Raw genomic sequence first — 10,391 nt, forward strand, 5'->3', positions numbered from 1 at the left:
TTTTCCACATCACGGAAACTTATGATGTCGTACAAAAAAACTATTAGTTGTTCAATTTTAGATGTAGACGACATGTCGTTCATCATTCACCCTTGGTAAGAAAATAGTTAACGGTAAACGACATGTCGTCTACTCTTGACCTAAAACACCATATTTCATTTTAATTGCGTCAGTAAGGGAAACGACGTTCACTTTTGGAGGTCATGAAAGACATGTCGTTTTCTTCACTTCACTTCCGTTTGTCATAAAAGAACGTATTCCTTAGGACGCCAGTTTCATGGACACCATTCACCAAGGGAAAAGAAAGAATGCTATTTCTTTCCCCTTTTTTTAAATCAAGCACTTTAATAGATCTTATTGTGTCTGTGAGGAAGGAAAACGTCATGCAGTTTTGGAGGTCTAGAAAGTCACGTTTTCCTTTCCTTGGATGTCGTTTTTTCGTAAAAGGTGTACTCTTTATGGGATGTAGTTTTTGTGGAATGCCATCCTCCGTTAATGAGTAAAAAACGACATGTTGTTTGTCTCGACTAAACCAAAAATCAACTATACTTGTATATGAGTTCACAAATTTTTAAAACCAGCTCTAAGTATGAAAATTTTAACTCTATTACAGGCTTAGTTTTGATTCACGCCCCCTCAATAAAATTTAAAGAAAAGAAGACAAATGCCCCTTAAAAATATATATTTATTAATTTCTATCTCTTACTCTTAATGAATAATTTTTTTAGTTAAATAACTATACTAATAAAATGATATTAATAAAAAATAATATGTAAAAATTTAAATCCATACTCTTAAAAGTAAATTATGTAATTTTCTTTAAAAATATGATTAAATTAGAGCGATCTCATTTTGATCCAAACCTAAACACAGTTATAAAACCCAAACCACGACTTAAATTGGACCAAGCCGGTTCTAATGATCTAGTCCGATTTTCTTACACATAACAATCCGGTCTTGTTTTCTTGAATGTTGTCTCTTCATTATAGGAAAAACAAATTCTCGTTTCATGTCGTTTTTGGAAAAGGCCAGCCAACGTTAAAATAGTTAAAATGAGATTTCATTTTGTTTTTTCAAAGAAAAAGGCTCAACATTTTCTATATTGTCCTTTCTAAAACTGTAAGAGACTCCAAGTCGAAAACTGTCTTTTCCCAACGACAAGAAATAATATGTTTTTGAATTTACAGCAGAGGTGTTCCCGTCTACAAGGGAAAATGATACGTAGGTCGTGTTTAGAATTGATTTCGCTTTTATTTTTTTATGATTTTTGAAAAAGAAAAAATAAAAATATTTTTAAAACGGTGTTTAACGCAATAAAAATAAAAAATAAAAATGAAAATAATTTTTTAGTTTAGTATAAAATAAGAGAGAAATAAAAAATGACTTTTAGTCGTTTTTCATTTTTTATTTTCGTTTTCTCCTCTCTCGAGCAAAGAGAAAGAGAGAGAGAGACATTAATAAGTTTTTTTATACTGAAAATAATCACTTGATAAAATTACTAAACGTATTTTCTAAAATAATTTCTGTCTAAGATTGAAAATGTTTTCATTTTAATACAAAAAATAAAATCATTTTGAAACGAGTTCCAAACGCGCCTATAATTTTCTCTAGTTTTTATTACTATGTAAATACGTTGTTGGATGCGTTAAAGTAACATCCTTTCGTTTATCTCTTGATGTGGAAACAACATATCGTTTTTTTGGCTTGAACGATAAGTAACAAATTTAAGGCCCCGTTTATTTCACCGATTCGAGTTTAGAATTCGAGTTTTGTTACAGTAAAAAGCTCTCAGAATCAGTCACATCTAACTTTTTTGCCACAGTAAAAAGCTCTCACATAAAGTCACGTCTCAACTCGAATTAAAAACTTGAATCAGCGAACTGAACGGGCCCACATTGATATATTTTCATTTAATTTCATGCTGTGTTTTTTTCAGATTAAACGACACATTTTTTGAACTTTTTAAATGATGGCTTTTGAAAATTCTTCTTAAACGACGTAAAGTTTTTAAGACGTCGTCTAATTTTCTTGAAAGCACACACAGTTGTCCAGCCTGCTTGCCTTCAAATGAAAAATTACTTGGTTCTTATTTTTGGCCACAAACGACATTCTCTTGCTAGGTAGGAGAGAAACATCAATGAGACCCTAAATTACTGCTACCCTTTTATATACCCAGCAATAAGGAAAAACGATAACGAATATCATGGGCGTCATATTGTCAGGATATAACATCCGATAAATTACAGAAGATGAAGTAGTTGAATGATTAAATTGAGACAGATAATTACTCATATATCCTTTCTCAACTAATTAAAATATGAGGAAAATGGACACTTGGTTTAGGGAACGGGAGGAAAATGAGAAAATTATTGAACATATTTTTAGGGTCTGTTTGGGAAGTGTATTTAAACTATTATTTGAGTTTCGATTTAAATTCTTTGTGAGAGATATTAGAAATCAATAATTTCGTGAAAATCATCACCCAAAAGTTAAGAACATTCATGTTAGATCATCAAGAATTAATAAATTTGTAAGCGGAAGCGTACCTGAATCCATATTGACTGATTTATCTCTAGAGTCGTGCAGTTTATCTTCAAGATAAACATGTTTTCCCAGAGAACCCCTTAACTTTCTCTTTGTACTCTCTATGATATTGAGATATCAAAACGAATAAAATGTAATGTGTGATCTGGGGACCATAACTGCCATTTATAGATAACTTCATTGTTATCTTTTGGTATTTCTATTTTAGCCCATCATAAAAATATAAATTACCCTTAAGTCTCTACACATTAAAGGCTCACACCCTATTAGATACATTAAAACTTAAAATACCCAAACCTTAGTAGATCACTTTTAATTGGACTTAACCTTATATGACAGCCCGCAACACATAATTATTCACATATAAGCCCAACGTTGGATTAAGGATCCAACAATCTTCCACTTGGGCTATATGTGTAACCTTATAATTATGCTTTGCAAAAATAACCGTATGTACTAAACTTTGCTGTCATTACCAAAATGTATCTGTAACCAATCTGGTCCATCAATCATACCAACATAGGATCAAAGCGGCATTCATTACAACTATCGTAACTCAACCCATCAATGGTCACGTATGCCAATACAACTAAATGACATGGACCATGATGTGAATGTGTAGCATGGAAATTTCATGTAATGTGTAGCATGGAAATTTCATGTAATGTGATCTTAATATGCCTATTTCCAACTGGTCCACCTTAAACCTTAGTGAGATCAAACTATACCAAAATCAGAGTGTGAATAAACCAAAACTTTATTTCTGCAGAAAATAACCTCAAAATATTCATAAACTGAAATAACTGAAAATATGTCTATATCATAGAAGCATCTAAAATTATAAACTCCCACTAAAATTGAATATCCTCTAATGACATGACACTCATACGAGCAGTGTGCTCATGAAACACTTTGGGTGGCAATCCCTTAGTAAGCGGATCCGCAACCGTGGAGTTTGTACCGATGTGCTCTATAGACAATTGTCCACTCTGAACTCTTTCCTTGATAATTATGAACTTGATGTCTATATGCTTTGACTTTGTCGAGCTCCTGTTGTTGTTGGAATACAACACTGTTGACTTATTGTCACAAAATAATTTGAGTTGTCTTTCAATGCCGTCCACTATGCGTAGCCCCGTGACAAAATTCTGCAGCCATATTGCGTGATTGGACTCCTTATAACATGCTATGAACTCTGCTGCCATGGTAGAAGAGGCTATAAGAGACTGTTTAGCACTCTTCCAGGAGACAGCACCTCCAGCTAGCAGGTAGATATAGCCCAACGTAGATTTCATACTATCTAGGCATCCAACAAAATCGGAGTCAGTATACCCAACGATCTCAAGCTGATCCGACCTCCGATACGTGAGCATGTAGTATTTTGTTCTCTGTAAGTACCGCAAGACCCGTTTGGCTGCTTTCTAATGGTATACTCCTGGATTACTTACATACCTGCCTAACATCTCAGTAACATACGCAATATCTGGACGCGTACAAACCTGAGCATACATTAGACTTCCTACTGCTGACGCATAAGGAATATTTGCATTTCCTTTTTCTCAAAATCATTCTTAGGGCTCTGATTGAGAATAAAATTGTCTCCCTTAGCCACAGGGATATCACATGATTTGCAATCCTGCATGCCATATGTCTTGAGAACCTTTTCGATATAGCTCTTTTGTGATAATCCAAGAATACCTCGAGAGCGGTCCCGGTGTATCTGTAGGCCTAATACAAAAGAGGCGTCACCAAGATCTTTCATCTCAAAATTCTTAGTTAGAAATCTCTTAGTTTCGTGCAATAAACCTATATCGTTGTCGGCAAGTAAAGTGTCATCGACATATAAAACCCGAAAAATATACTTACTCCCACAGAACTTATGGTATATGCAATCATTGACCAAATTCATCTCAAAACCGAATAAGATGATCACTTGATGAAACTTAAAATACCATTGTCGAGATGCTCGTTTGAGCCCATAGATGGATTTCTTAAGTTTGCAAACTATATTCTTTGGGTCTCCCGACACAAAATTTTCTGGTTGCACCATATAGATTGTCTCATCAATGTTTCCATTAAGAAACATTGTCTTTACATCCATCTGATGTAACTCAAGATTGAAATGTGCCATTAATACCATTATAATCCTAAAAGAGTCTTTTGAAGAAACCGGAGAGAAAGTCTCTTTATAGTCGATGCTTTCTTTTTGTGTAAAGCCCTTTGCAACAAGACGCACCTTGTACCTCTCCACATTGCCTTTCGAATCCTTATTGGTCTTAAATATCCATTTGCAACCAATGGGTTTCGCACCTTCTGGCAATGGGACAAGATCCCATGCGTTATTGTCCTTCATGGACTTAATCTCCTCATTCGTGGCATCAATCCACTTCTGAGAGTTAGAACTTTTCATGGCTTAACGGAAGTTGATCGAATCATCTTCCATCACTCCAATGTCTACCTCATGTTCTTGGAGAAATACAATGTAGTCATCTGGCACCGCACTTTTCTTTTCTCTAGTGGACCTCTTTAATGGCATAGGTTCTTGAGGTAGTAGAGTTTGTTCTTCTGGAATAACTTCTTGTATGGGAGGTTCTCTGACATTGTCTTGATATGTTGTGTCTTGAATAAGGTCAGGAATGAGATCCTGATCAATGCCAATAGCACATGTGGGAATATCAACATATTCCTCTTCGAAGACAAAGTCCCTAACTGTATCTCCCCCCGCAAACTCAACATCCTCAAAGAACGGAGCATTTTCTAACTCAAAAATTAACTTAGTTGTGGGATCATAAAACTTATACCCCCTGGATCTTTCAGAGTATCTAATAAAATAGCAACTCACTGTCCTTGAGTCAAGTTTCTTTTCATTAGGCCTATAAGGCCTTGCCTCAACTAGACATCTCCAAACATGCAAGTGCTTTAAACTAGGCTTCTTGCCCGTCTAAAGCTCCTAAGGGATTTTGACAGTCGCTTTAGTTGGAACCCTATTAAGGATATATGCTGTAGTCTTAAGCGCTTTTTCCCAGAGTGATTCTGGTAAGGTTGAATGACAAATCATACTCCTCACCATGTCCTTAAGCGTCCTATTTCATCTTTCAGCAACACCATTCATAATGGGCGAACCCGGCATAGTGTACCGTGGGACAATACCTCATTCCTCTAAGAACTTAGCAAACGGTCATGGACGTAGTTCACCTGAACCGTCATACCTACCATAGTATTCACCATCATGGTTAGATCTGACACTTTTGATTCTTTTGCTGAGTTGGTTCTCAACTTCAGCCTTATAATTTTTGAACACATCTAGTGACTGTGACTTTTCATGAATGAGATATATGTAGCCATAGCCAAAAAAATCGTCTATGAACGTTATAAAATATTATTGACCATTCCAAGCAACCGTAGGGAATGGCCCACAAATGTTTGTATGTATAAGTTCTAAGACGTCTAAAGTCCTGTTGGCTTGAAATATCCTTTTATTGGTATATTTCCCCTTTATACAGTTAACACAAACATCAAAATCTGTAAAATCTAAGGGGTCTAGAATTTCCTCTGACACAAGTCTCTCTATTCTTCGTCTGGAGATATGACCTAATCTCTTGTACCATAACGCGGCCGAATTCCAACTGGTTAATTTTCTCTTTATACATCATGGACTTAATTGCAGGGATTCATTAAATGAAGCAATTGTATCAATTAAATAAAGATTATCATAACATGACAAAGAACCGGAACCAACCAATTTTGAATCATGAAACAAATTAAATTTTCCATTCCCAAATGAACAAGAATAACCAGATTTGTCCAAAGCAGAAATGGAAATCAAATTTTGTCTAAAAGACGGTACAATAAATGTCTCATCAAGATCCAAATAAAATCCAGTCTTTAATAAGAATCTACATTTTCCTATTGCTTCAACTTGAACCATCTTGCCATCGTCCACATAGATGTATCTTTCACCATCACTTGGCTTTCGGCAACTCAGGCAACCCCGCATAGACACTGATGTGATTTGTTGCACCAGAATCTATCCACCACGTGTGTCTAGGTACGGAAGTTAAATTAACTTCAGAACAAACTAAATTAAGAAGCATACATTTCTTAGCACGTCATGCGTGATAGTTGGTGCAATGCTTCTTCTTATGCCTTTCAACTCCACAGAAGTAACTACCCGTACCTTCCGGTTGAACCGGTTTCTTTTGTTGTTTCTTCTGAGGTGCTGTATCTGTAGCTTCCTTCTTCCTTTTCTTTCTCTCGTCCTTGTCCTTAGAGGTTAAGGCCAGGTGAACACTTTCTGCCTTATCTTACTTTAGCCTTTCCTCTTCCTGAACACAGTGTGATATGAGCTCATTCAGAGACCAAGTCTCTTTCTGACAGTTGTAGCTCACCTTAAACTAGTTAAACTGTGCCGGAAGGGATCAAAACCATATGTACCAGCAAGTCCTCAGAGAGTTCAAACTTAAGTTCAAACTTAAGTGCTTTCAACTTTGAAGCAAGATTAGACATCTCTGGGATGTACTCCCTAATATTGCCTTTACCTTTATACCTCAATGAAATTAGACTTGTCAAGAGCGTACTTATTTCAGCATTTTTCGTTCTTGACAAACCTCTTTTCAATGTCCGCAAGGAACTCCTTAGCCGTAGTAATCTTATCAGACATTGTGCTCATGAATGCTTCCAGAATGGCCTTCTTCATGATCATCAAACACATGCGATTTGATGTCTCCCACCTTTCTATATCCCTCTTTTCATCAGAGGTACTCTTATCCGTAAGAGGTGGAGGAGAATCAACCCTTAACACAAGGTTGAGATCCATAACTCCGAGAACTATCAAGAGGTTCTCTTGTCATGACTTAAAGTTAGAGTCGTTTAACAAAGGAATAGAGTTAATGTTGACAGTAATATTAGCATGAGTCATTGTTGGTAACCGAATCGAATTCGGATGCAGAAGCGTGGTACGGAGGCAGATCAAGTATAACAAAAATTTCCATAAAACTTTTGAGATACTCTATAGATTATATTAATTTATGCACGAATAAATTAATCACATTAATTTATATATCAAGAACTTAATTAGGAAAAATAACTGGAGGTCGACTCGGATGACAACTTGAGTTATTTGACCACGAACGATCCTTTCTCTAAAACCTTGTGTTTAGAAAACCAAAGTCTTCCACATCAATTCCTTGAATCTACGTAGACGTGTGTGTGGGCACACTCGAGACTAAAAACGGGTTTGATTAAACACTCGAATTTTCCAAAAACACCAACGCATGCACGATGTGGAATTTTTTAGGAGAAAAAAAGTTTTCCTTCTCTCTCTATTATGGGAATTCGGCCAGCCCTCTCTAAGTTAGGTTAAAAAATTGTCACGCGCAATTTTTCATCATATCTTATTTCTAGAGTAGAAGTCCAACTTCTGGAAGGAATCAAATCTCTCTCTCCTGTTTGAATTTTGAACAAAAATTCTCCTCAACCTTATCCTTGTGTGGCCGGCCATGCTTAAGGTTTTTACCCTGTGTGTGGCGCCAATCTCAGATAGGGAAGGAAGAGAAAAAATCATCTTTTATCCTGTAGTCCAATTTTAATTCAAATTCGAATTTAAGTCAAACTTAAATTAATTTAAATTCTAAATTAAACAACTTATCAAATAAGTTTAAAAGGATAAATTTAAATTATGTTCATGATTCAAATTCAAATTTAAATAATCACATTATTTAAATAATAATTAATTCTCAATTAATTATTTTCGAGTATTTAATTTTAGAATTCCATAATTCTAAAATTCTCATTTTGTCCTTTGTGTCTGGTAGAATTACAAGGACGACGCGGGGACTAATGGACCTATAATTCCGGGCTCCAATAAAATTAATAATTAATTTAACACTTTAATTAATTAATTAATTTTATTAGTTCTAATAGTTACTCCACTATAAACTTAGAATTGAACTCTCGAAATTATGGACATTAATTACTTCTAAACTGTGAAGTGTCCATTTGATATAGTCATTGCATATAGATCAATCATCCATAAATAATTCATAATTAGAGCCAGGTAGAATTCGTTAACCTCTCTAATTATATCTTCATCCTTGAGTACCATTGATTCTCTAATGGATAGTGATTCATAAAACACATTCATGAACCAGAGCGCTCTTACTAATCCAAGTACCGAATCAACACTCAAGAGAATTATTTATCTACTTCTTTCTCAAGAAGGAATGGATTCCATCTCGTATAATAACATTCCCAGCTACCTATTTCATTATGTCTCCAAAATACAAGGAATAGGATTCAGGGTCTCGGAATCCGTACCGAGTAAATCAAAAGACAAATTACACAACCTCATTATACGAAATACACTTATTCAATATCTCACCATATTAACAGTGCAGATAGCACCGTTCCATTCTAAATGGGAATGACATGTATTAATAATATTTTAATTAAAGATTCCGAACTTTAATTAAATTCATTATGAACAACGTTTTTTATTATTATCCTTAAACATTATCCTCTCGTACATAACACTTATATACAATGTTTAAGGTTACATAAATAATCACAGAATTTTCATTTGATATTCATAAAATATTCATAAATATACGCACATAAAATGATGAATAAACTATTTTATTAATTAAATAATAAATATCTTATTACATCTCATGCTTCAAGGACATTATTCCCAACAATCTCCCACTTGTCCTAAAGCAGGTGTGTCATGTCTCTAATCCCAAATCCATCTAAGTGCCGATCAAATACATTCAATGGCAATGTCTTGGTGAACGGGTCAGCAAGGTTATTTTCTGACGCGATCTTCAGAACTGCTACATCGCCTCCATCCACAATGTCTCTGATTAGGTGATATTTCCTTTCTATATGTTTCACATTCTTATATCTTCTAGGTTCTTTTGAATTAGCCACCGCTCCACTGTTATCACACTAGAGCTTAATTGGCTTATCCATATCTGGAACAACTTCTAGATTAGTTAAGAACTTCCTGAGCCATGTAGCTTCTTTTGCGGCTTCACAAGCTGCAACATATTCAGCTTCCATGGTAGAGTCAGCAACACACTTTTGTTTTACACATTTCCATACCACAGATCCTCCATTAAGAGTGAACACAGATCCAGATGTCGACCGTCGACTCTCTCTATCTAATTGGAAATCAGAATCTATGTATCCGGTGAGAGACAGATCTTCTCCGAAATATACCAACATATAGTTTATCGTTCTCCTAAGATACTTGAGAATACACTTTACTGCAACCCAATGATCTAATCCTGGGTTGGACTGGTAGCGACTGACCACTCCCACTGCATAACAGATAGCTGGTCTTGTACACAACATGGCATACATAAGGCTTCCCACGGCCGAAGCATAAGGATACTGTCTCATATCTTCTTCTTGTTGTGGAGTCTTTGGACATTGCTCCTTAGAAGGATGAATACCATGCCTAGAAGGCAAATTCCATTTCTTGGAGTTCTGCATCGAATACCTAGACAACACTTTGTCTATATAAGATGCATGTGATAACGCCAAAAGCTTTTTCTTGCGATCTCGAATAATCTTAATCCCAAGAGCATAGCTTGTCTTTCCCAAATCTTTCATTTGGAATTGGTTGGCTAACCACTCCTTTACATCTATCATCAATCCCACATCATTCCCAATGAGTAGGATGTCATCGACGTAAAGAATTAAGAAGACCACTTTCTCTTCTTTATTGTACTTGTAGACACATGGTTCATCAATATTTTCATCAAATCCATAAGACTTTATAGCCTCATCAAACCTAATGTTCCATGATCTAGAAGCCTGCTTCAATCCATAAATGGACCTCTGCA

The sequence above is a fragment of the Morus notabilis genome, unplaced genomic scaffold, assembly GCF_000414095.1.
Source record: "Morus notabilis unplaced genomic scaffold, ASM41409v2 Scaffold99, whole genome shotgun sequence".
In the NCBI taxonomy this organism is placed as follows: domain Eukaryota; kingdom Viridiplantae; phylum Streptophyta; class Magnoliopsida; order Rosales; family Moraceae; genus Morus; species Morus notabilis.